This window comes from Lynx rufus, unplaced genomic scaffold, assembly GCF_022079265.1.
Source record: "Lynx rufus isolate CCGP_SWC_20201006 ecotype Redwood Valley unplaced genomic scaffold, mLynRuf1.p SCAF_18, whole genome shotgun sequence".
In the NCBI taxonomy this organism is placed as follows: Eukaryota; Metazoa; Chordata; class Mammalia; order Carnivora; family Felidae; genus Lynx; species Lynx rufus.
In genome coordinates this window covers 34,041,148-34,051,561 of record NW_025814832.1, presented here as the reverse complement: position 1 = coordinate 34,051,561, position 10,414 = coordinate 34,041,148, and positions in this window count along the sequence as shown.

The following is a 10,414-nucleotide window of genomic DNA, read 5'->3' as shown; positions in this document are numbered from 1 at the left end:
TCTGATGCATATTTTGTCATTGTCATTGTAAGTTCAATTGTCATATTTGCGTGAGGGTTGTATTTATATTTAGTTTATAGTAAAGTTGCTGTTTATCAGGTAGCTATAGTACATTTGTTGACTATCAACATATAAACAAGACAGAGGCTCACAAAAACTTGTTAGTATGCTTACTTACAAATACTTACAAGTGAAAAACTCTTGGAAAGCATCAAATGCACTATATTCTTTTTTTTTTTTTTTTGTATATTTGCAATGATAGCTGCCATCTAATTAGTTCTTCCAGGAGCCTATATGAAGGAAATTCATAATCCTATAAGAACATTATGTTGACCCTGAGATCAAGACCTGAGCTGAGATCAAGAGTCAGACACAGGCAAACCATAAGAGACTCTTCAATAAAGAGAACAAACTGAGGGTTGCTGAAGGAGAGATGTGGGGAGGGAAGAGTTAAATGGGGGATGGGCATTAAGGAAGGCACTTTTCAGGATGAGCACTGGGTGTCATATTTAAGAGCTGAATCACTGGGTTCTACTCCTGAAGCCAAGACTACACTGTATGTTAACTAACTTGAATTTAAATTAACAAAAAGGAAAAAAAAAAGAAAAAAAGGAAAAGAAAAAAGAAAAGAAGAGAAAAGAAAAGAAGACAGAAGAAAAAAGAAAAGTAAAAAAAAAAAAAAGTCAGATGCTTAACCAATGGTGCCACCCAAGGGCCCCAAGAATATTGTGTTGCAAAGACAGGACATTATTGTTTCTAAACTCACATACAATTGTTGGCCATGAAGAAAGAACGGGGTGGTCTTTACTTAGTATTGCCCAAAATGGAAATTACAATGATAATGATGATAATAATAGTAATAATATTAACAGCACCTTTCTATCAGCCTTCAGAGTTCATTGGATTAAAACAACTATGCAAAAACAAACAGAAGAAATATATAATGATGTCATATTGAATGTCACAGACTGAAACCACCCAGGTCATGGAGAACTAAGGTAATAACTTATATTTAATTCTGTTTACATCTTAATCATTTAGATTATATGACTTTCAGAGGACTTACATTCATGCAGAAATTTTGAAAACAGATTATAACTATTTTGTTTCTAGTAGACAAAGTTAAGAGGGCCAATAGCATCAGATAAAATGTCTGCCATTTTAGTTTGACCAAAGAGATCACAGAAAAGTAACTTTGGACAGAACCTTAAAGAAACTCTTGTTCAACCCCCCCTTCCAAGTTTGTAGAATAAAAACAGGATGAAATAAGATAATTCATTTTTAGTCACAAATTTTTGGTGAACAATATTTAACCCCAAAAATCACTAGAATCTTTTTTTTAATAAAAAGATATTTAAATTAAATATAAAGGATTTGAGGGAATCCTATATTGTTTGACAGAATTAGTATTACCATTACCATTTCATTAGAATAGATTCTGAAGCTCACAATTCCATTGAAATCAATGGGCTGGCTTTATTTCTCCCTTAATTTTCTTCCTGCAATTTCTTAGGAAATGCAATAATTTATTAGTTTTTAAATCCCATCATTACCATATTTGATTTTTCTCCCTGTTGTGTTTTCCTTTAATTGATTCCTGGAGGCAATTCGGAAATTTTTATCCACACCACATGTTTTGAATGGCTAATTGTTCTCTATGGAAGCATAGCCATTATGCTACTATCTAATTACATTAAGAAAAATTAACGTCAGATGACAAATCTATCAGCAACAAGCTCCCTGAGAATCAATATTTTCAGGAAGATTTTCACATCCTAGAATCTGGTTTTCAGGGTCAATGTGTAGAGTTAGCACTTTTTTATTAGTAGTAGTATGATGTCAAACCAGGGGCAGGAGAGTTAACGAGAGGATGTGTTCCCACCTCTCTCCTTTTTAAAGGAAGTACTCAAATGGGCAGAAGTCTAAACCCCTATTTATTTAATACTGAGCTTCTGATACTAAAACAAACCGACAGTAGAACTCTTATAGAATAGGCTCAAATTAGGCTTCTGGGCATGTCTAGCGGTGTTCAGAGAGAAAAGACCAAACTTCTATTAATTCTTAGAAATTTTTAGTAGGAACTATTCTTGGTGACTTTGTGCTTCATTCCTCCAAGGAATTTACCAGCATTTGCGTTCTGTGAGGCTCAGGGGACAAAAGGTGCACACTGAATTATGTTGAAAACGTGCTTCTTACTTTTTTCTCGTTAAACCCAGGAAGGAGATCTCGCCTAGCCTCATCAGTGAACGTATATTGGTTTGGTTTAGAACTCTTTCTGCATTCACTTATTTAACAGCTAATGAACAAAATGTTATATGAATGATTGATTTAGTTGTGTTTCTAGACAGATAAAAAAAAATGTTCCCTAATGAGTATAGAAATAGGATTTCAAAGTCTGCATGCACTCGAAGAGCATTTACCCAATATTCTTTGTAGTCACCTCAGCAAATGAAAGATCAAATTGACATCTTGGCCTTAATAAAGACAAAATTTTAATAAAAAAGGAATGGCATCTTCTTTTTAGTTTCAAAATGATATCACGCATTAGGTTTTGTTCTTGATTATGAAATAATAAATATTTAGAGAAAAATGAGAAAATGCCAATACACAAACGTAAGACAATAAAAATAAATTATAACCACATCTACTAGGTCATTGTTAAATTTTACATATGATATAATATTATGTTAATAACTATATTATCTTATACGTATATGATATGTACATATATATATGATGTTAAAGCTGAGATATGGGAGCCTGACCCATCAAAAATGGCATGGGGCCCCCAGCACACCATCTGTAGGATACCCATCTCCAAATGATTTTACATGAAGGAGAAATAGGTCTCCATTTTTTAATATATTGATATATTGAATTTTTCCATTGCAGGCAACTATAGCAAACCTGAATTTATACAATAATTTTGGCCTATTTTGCTCATTATGGGTTATTTTGCATTATTTCTCATTTAAAAAAAATATGAATTGAACTATTACTTATCTTGATTACTGGTTTTTCTTTTGTGCCTCTTAAAGTTCACATTTGATGTGTGTAGTCCTTGTCACATCCCAATCCTAGCACCGAAGACAAATATAGACAGCGGTGCAGATCTAAGAACCGATTTAAACATCAAGAGTTTCTTTTCTCAACAAAATGGAATCATATAATATAATCTGCATTCAAAGTTCAGTCTTTAAACATTTTCCATGACACAACTTTTTTTGCAAATATCCCATTTTCTTCTATTATTTATTGTTTTTTATATTTTTCAATCACTAAACACTCTTTTTAAGTTTATTTATTTATTGTGAGAGAGCAAGAGAGCATGAGCAGGGCAGGGGCAGAGAGAGAGAGGGTGAGAGAATCTAAAACAGGCTCCGTGCTGTCATCGCAGAGCCCGGTGCAAACCTTGAACCCACGAACCATGAGATCATGACCTGGCCAAAATGGAGAGTCAGATGCTTAACCAACCGAGCCACCCAGGCGCCCATCACTAAATACTCTTACGTGCAACACTTAGCAGTTGCTAACGAGGTCAAATTCAAGATTTGTTGAAGCAACACAAAGGGAAATACATGTCTGATAGTTTCACAGACTCTCTGGTCCCCTATGATCAGCAAGCATAAAACAGGTTAGCAGTGGATTTGCAAAAATCAATCTCCATGGAGGCAGTTTTGACATTCATTGATTTTTTTTTTAATTTTCTTTTAATCTTTAGTTTTGAGAAAGAGAGAAAGAGAGAGAGAGAGAGAGGGAGGGAGGCAGAGTGCAAGCGGGGCAGGAATAGAGAGAGGGAGATACAGAATCTGAATCTGAAGCAGGCTCCAAGCTCTGAGCTGTCAGCACAGAGCCCTACGACGCGGGGTTTGAACTCACAAACTGCGAGATCATGACCTGAGCCTAAGTCAGACACTTAACCAACTGTGCCGCCCAGGTGCCCCCCATTCGTTGATTTTTAAAGAATTGCTATTAACAGTAACCTTAATTTTATTTTATGAGTCTACTTGGAAGACACTCAGTTTTGACATGTAAGTTGACATTTGTCAACTATCATTAAACAAAAAACTATTTATTATTCGACTACATATTTCACCATACATATATGGTTGATCCTAAAAATAAATCTCTCCACTTTAACAAGGAGCGCCCACAGTTAAATAAATCCTACAATACAATAAATGTATTCAGCCTGTTAGTACTAGAGTTGAGGGATGGCTTTCACACCCTTTTTACTCAATTCAGCCTAAAGCCCGTAGCATTATTCTGGACCAGCGGTCAGCATGCTTTTTCTGTAAGGAGCCAGATAGTCAGTATGTGGCCCACATGTGGGCTCTGTGTCTCCCTTTGTAGCACAAAAGCAACAGTCAGAAACAATCTGTAAGCAAACAAGTGTGGCTATGCTCCAATACAACTTTACTTATGGATAGAGAAATTTGCATTTTTAAAAAATATTCCAGTGTCACACAATATTATTCCTTCGATTCTTCCCCCTACAGTTAAGAAATTTAAATCATTTTTAGCTCAGGAGCTGTATAGATGATGAGGCAGATTTGGCCTGTGGTCTGTAGCTTACAGATCCCCTGTTCTAGAACAGTGGAAAGGTTGACATTTCTTAATTTAAATATCAGAAACGCCTGGGGTTCAGGAAAAGAGAAAGTTGTATTTTCTATGGGTCTTGTAATATCAGGGCATTTGTGTATACATCACATATCTTTGCTCTGGTTCATTTTCTTGATGTGGGTAGTCTCCCATCAAGAATGCTCAGCCCTGTATTGTTTTCATGAACAAAAAAAGGGGGGTATTTTTGGGAGAACTCACTTCAGAGTTGGCCACATCTGGAGCCAGGGAAGTTATTCCACACAAGAGACTGAGGTTTTTTGTTGTTGTTTTTTTTTTTTTTTTGAAAAATTGATATTAAAGGAAAAAAATCTCCCAATGATGCTATCTCAAAATGTCTCAGTTTTTCCTGAAACTGAGAAGGTTTTGCTACCTTTTTCATTTTAATTGAGTCTTTCATTAGCACTTCTAATACAATTAACAGTCTTGAAAAGTCCCCAAGACCAGTTCTTCCAAGATATGTGCTGATCTAAGGTATTTGAGGTGTTTGCCAGGAAGCATCATGAAGGTCTTCCCTGAGACATCTGTGTGCAAACCACAAGGAAGGAGGAGGGGAGGGGAGGAAAAGAACAAGGTGACATCGGTAGGACCTGGACAGAGCAGCTGTTGCATACTGCTCCAGTATCCATGGGCTCCACAGGCAAATACAAGGCCACCCAGATGCAGCCGTGGTCAAGGGCAAAAGTGCAACTTTTCCCATCAGTGTCACAACTGATGTCCTTGCTCTCCAGCTGATGGAAAATTCCTAGAGGAGAAAGGGGAAAAAAGGAAAGGGGACTGTTGCAGGGGTGGGAGAGGGTGGTGGTGATTACAGGATCTGGGGGTGGGGAAGGGAAGGGCTGCGGTTCAGCTCTGCTCACTTTCTATTGCCCCACCTGGATTCCCTACAGGGAGCTCAGTTTGCAACCAGTTTGCTCATCTAGGGAAGCCTCCACTGCGGGCTTAGGCCAGAGAGGACTGTAGCATTTGATCTCATCCCTAATGGAAAACAAATGCATGTCCTCTGTTTTTCTCCAGGACCAGTTTTTTGTTTTGTTTTGTTTTGTTTTGTTTTTTGTTTTCTTATTGTTGTTGTTTTGTTTTTGTTTTAACTTAAAACCACTCCAGTGGCTTTTCTCTGCTCATAATTGTGTCCAAAGCCAAGTCCTTTGGCTATTTAAGCCACCCCCCTTCCTAGCAGTTAGGTTAAGATTGGGACAAACCAATCTAATTCTAGAACTTGTCAGCCAGAATTGGACCATCACAAACCAATCGCACAAGACTGCTCCCTTCAGACCAATAGTTGAGATTATTTTTCCAAGATGTAATGAACCTTTTAGCTCCTTTTGAAAGAAAAATCACCAGCAAGTACATCTCTCTGTCTAGAGATGCTTTCTAACCACAGGTTGTTGAGATCATCTGCAGTGGGTGAAAACCAATCCTTTAGGGAGGTTTTTTAGACCAGAAGCATTAGTTATGGATGTTGCCATTGTTGTTCCTTGCAAGGAAGAGAATGAAAGTGTAATGGTACTAGGTCATGTGTAAATTTATGCTGTTTTTACTGGCTCTTAACCCTTTTCCTTCCAGGAATTGTTAAGTTCCTTTGCAGTCGTATATCAGTCCTTGGGTACGTTCTCACCAAGGGTGACTGTTTGACGGTAAGGTCCCTCAGTAGACCAACAGAATAGAAGTCGGGTCACATAACGGACTCCCTGGAAATTACGTAAGAGAAATAAATACCCTGGTATTTGCACAGAGAGGAAATTATGAAATTTACTTCGAGCATGAACTCATAGACTCTCTCAAACTCTCCTGTGAGAAAATCTTTCTTGGTCTGAGGGGGTCTTCAGTGGAGTTAGGGGTGAAACCTTGCCCGAGAGATCACCAGTCCCTATGTTGCTCGAAACAGGCTGCAGATCCTTCTGGTGGAGACTCTGAAGAGGGGGTTCAGGAGACAGGAGAAAGAACAGGACACCTGTCCATGCCTAGGGGGTCTAACTTTTTTCTTTTTTTTTTTTCTGTTCTTTCACCTTTTGGTGTTGTGTCCATGACCTGTAAGTCAACTCACAGAGAACTGCTTTCCCTTATGGAAAAATAATTTCCAAAACGATTTTTATTTTCTTTGTTTTATTTTTGGCCGACCGGACTCTGTTACCTGCAGGGCATGGGTCGGTTTTCTATGCACTGTGCTTGATGCTTTTCCGGCACGTTGCTTTGATGGGCTATGCTTTTTAATGGAGCCCGTGGAGGTAGATCCTGAACTGCATGTCCAGAGACGAACCAAATGCTAAAGAAGGCTAATAATACAATTCTAACTGTTCTGCCTGGATCACTGGCTATGTCTGGGTCCTCTTTTTTTGTAGGATTTGAAATAATGTATGGACCACGGAGAGGAAAAAGGAACAAGGCGAGCAATGCATGAGGAAAGAAGATAGAACATAGGAGTGAATTAATGTGTGTGCTTAATTCACTTAGGGAAGAGCGCCGACTCATTGTGAGCCCAGGATTGAGGAGACTTGCATACATTTCTACTATACTGCCTGGATTTTGATACTATGGATATAGCATTGATGACGGTCTTTGGTGCTAAATGATGCTTTGACCAAGTAGATGTTCAGATAAGTTCTGCCAGGACACACAAATAGCACTTTCATCGGCCGCTGCTCCAAGGGAACTGCTTCTGTTATGTGTACTTAGCTAGTGTTTTCCAGAAAGACTGAAGCTGTTTAGCCTCAGAGCTTTATAGATTATTCTTTTTTTGGAAAATACTGAGTGTCGCCACTATCTGCTTTGAATGTTTCGTATTTTAATGCATAAGAAATATGTGTGCAATGGGTGAGTAGATGATACTTTTTTAAAATTGCAAATTGTAAAATATAACCGAACTCTTAAACACCATACAATCAGAATCACGAAAGCAAGCTACTCAGAAATGGAGTCTCAATGCCGAGTACAGATCTTTTGTCAGAACTAAGAAACTACAAATCAAAATGTGGCCGTCTTCAGACTCTTGTAAGGTCTTTAGATATGACACCATGAGGTCAAGACATAGAACTCCGAGTGTGCATGTGTTTTCATGTTTATATACTTTGAGTTTGCTTTGTGCCCACTAATTTATTAAGTACCTTCCTTCTTTCAGTGAATCCAGTACTAAGGAGGCACTACATTTTTGTATAAAATGGGTTTTAAGCTTTGCCCAAAGGGGAAATACATCATTATTTTTCAAGGATTTTTCTTTTTGGAAAGCATCACGGTGTGGGTTAACATACATAAGAGATTTAATCTCAGTAAATGTGAAAGCTAGCTTTCTTAAATGATTTTCTTTCCCCAAGTTGACCTAACAGGTATAGAAGAGAGTCTGCACGTATTTCAATTTACATGCAGGAAAATGACAATGAGCTTACAAGAAAGCATTATTTATAGTGTCAGTTCCTGCCTTGCTAAAATTTGGTGATTCAGTTATTCAAACCATGTAACAGAATAGATTTAGTGTAAATACAAGTTTTAAAAAGAGATTTTCTTTGCTGATAAGACCAGAAGCTGAAACACAGACAGAATTGAAGTCTGTGTAGTAAATTCAGAGTTTCTCTGTTACTAACAAGAGAGACAGTTTTCTGAAATGCTCGTTTACAGTGATCATTCATCTGGATTTCTTTAACATTTAGAATGGACCAGGGGAAGCTCAAATCTGAATGGAGGAGAAGAAATATTTGGATTTGACCCTAGTTAGTACCTTAAAATATCTAAGTAAGCACCTATAAGATGGGCAGTAATGTAACTTGGATTTTGTTTTAGTAACCATATAGGGCTATTATTGTTATTTTTCCTGTCATCATTAGTCATTAATGTTATTGGTGACCGTGGAGTAGAGCATTTTAATTTTGCATAGTTGTGATACAAGTTACTTATTTGTAACTTGTACATAGGGCTTTGAATATTAAAAGACACATTTACCAAGGGCCTGGAATTAAATATCAATGGGGGATATACGCCTGCAGAACATGAACTTGTCAATGAAAGAGGAAAAGATCGATCGTATCCTCAGATACTGATCAATTTTATTTTTAAAATGGAAGAAAGTCTCCCATAGCGAAGCACAGAAATTGAGCCAAACATTTGGAAATAGGTCTTGTGTGAGGACCTATTATACACTATACACTTTATTCAGTGTAAGAATAATTTGGGGGGAGTTAGTAACTGGCAGCAAAAATTATCAGCCCTATTCTTTGATTTCTAGATTTGTCTGAGCACGGTTGCCGTGAAAAGTTGTATTTTGCAGAAAGGAGAGGAAGAAACCTTGAGTCTGAAATCAGCAGACTTAGAATCTGTTATCAACAGCCTCCACTCACATGAGGAACTTCCTTGACACATAATTTCTCTATCTCTATTTCCTTATACATTAAAATTGGGATTTGGGAAATCATGTGAGGAGAAATCCAGAAGAAAAGGTCACATGGCAGGAATGCAGCCAGAGGCAACAGATGAAGAAATGACAGTCCGAATAACGTTCTAACAGTCCTGCTCACGTCTCTTAGCCTTCTGTTCAGTCATCGGCAGATCCCTCCCCGTCTAACGATTATAAAGTGTCCCTCTTCATGCTTGTCTTAAGGGTCTAAAATCTGGCCTGAATTTAATGTTCAATACTAATATCTCTTTTTTCATTAATTTATTCAAATGCTGACCATCACCTAGAAAATCCGCTTTGGTTTTCTCCCTCTAACAGCAACCCATATGCCGACACAGCTATAAAATGTTCCTAAACTCCTCAGATGCTTCTCTCTTCATTTATGATTTTCATACTTAATCAGGCACTGCAAAAGATTGTAATGCTATTTAAAGGGTTATTACATCTAAATATCTCTTTAAAACATCTTATTTCCCCCCAATTAATTTATTCTATTTATTAACCTTATCATCATTAGTAGCAGCAGTGTCAAGTAGTGTCAATAATTCCATTGCCTAAGTGTTCATCGTGTGGCAAGCATTTTATGTGTCTTATTTCTCATCCTTAGAGCAGCCTTTTACAGCTAGCTGGATCAATGTTGCACACACACATCAGGCTGACCCAAAGCCCAAACTCTCACCACCGTGCAATGCCGTCACCATCACCAAGGTCACATAATGCAGAACATCCCTGGCATTCAACATATCAGGATTTGCCTTGAAAGAGTTGCAATTAAAAACACAAACAAACAAACAAACAAAACACGTTTCAAGTGATCATACCCTTTGACCTAGTCATTCCACATTTGGAAACCTAACAAAAGATGAAGATAAACAATCTATGTGAGACGTTAATGCATCGTTATACGAGTATAAAACAAAAATGAATACAAAGGTATAAGAATAGGTGATGGCTCATTAAAGTATGATTCACACATATTACTGACATGAAATACATGTAAACATTAAAATATATGCTTTCCAATGAATTTTCATTGCATGACAAAGAAGTATAAAAAGTAAGATACTCATGTATCAAAAAGCATGACACAATTGATCTTAAAATTATAAAAATATAAAGACACAAAAATGGAAAAAAGGAAAAAGGGGAAGATATATACCGAAGTATTCATAATGGTGAGAATATGGATTTAACTTTTTTTAAAAATATTTATTCATTTTTGAGAGAGAGTGTCAGAGCATGAGTGGGGGAGGGGCAGAGAGAGAGGGAGACACAGAATCCGAAGCAGGCTCCAGGCTCCGAGCTGTCAGCACAGAGCCCGATGCGGGGCTTGAACTCAGGAGCTGTGAGATCATGACCTAAGCCGAAGTTGGATGCTTAACCTGAGCCACCCAGGTGCCGTGAGAATAT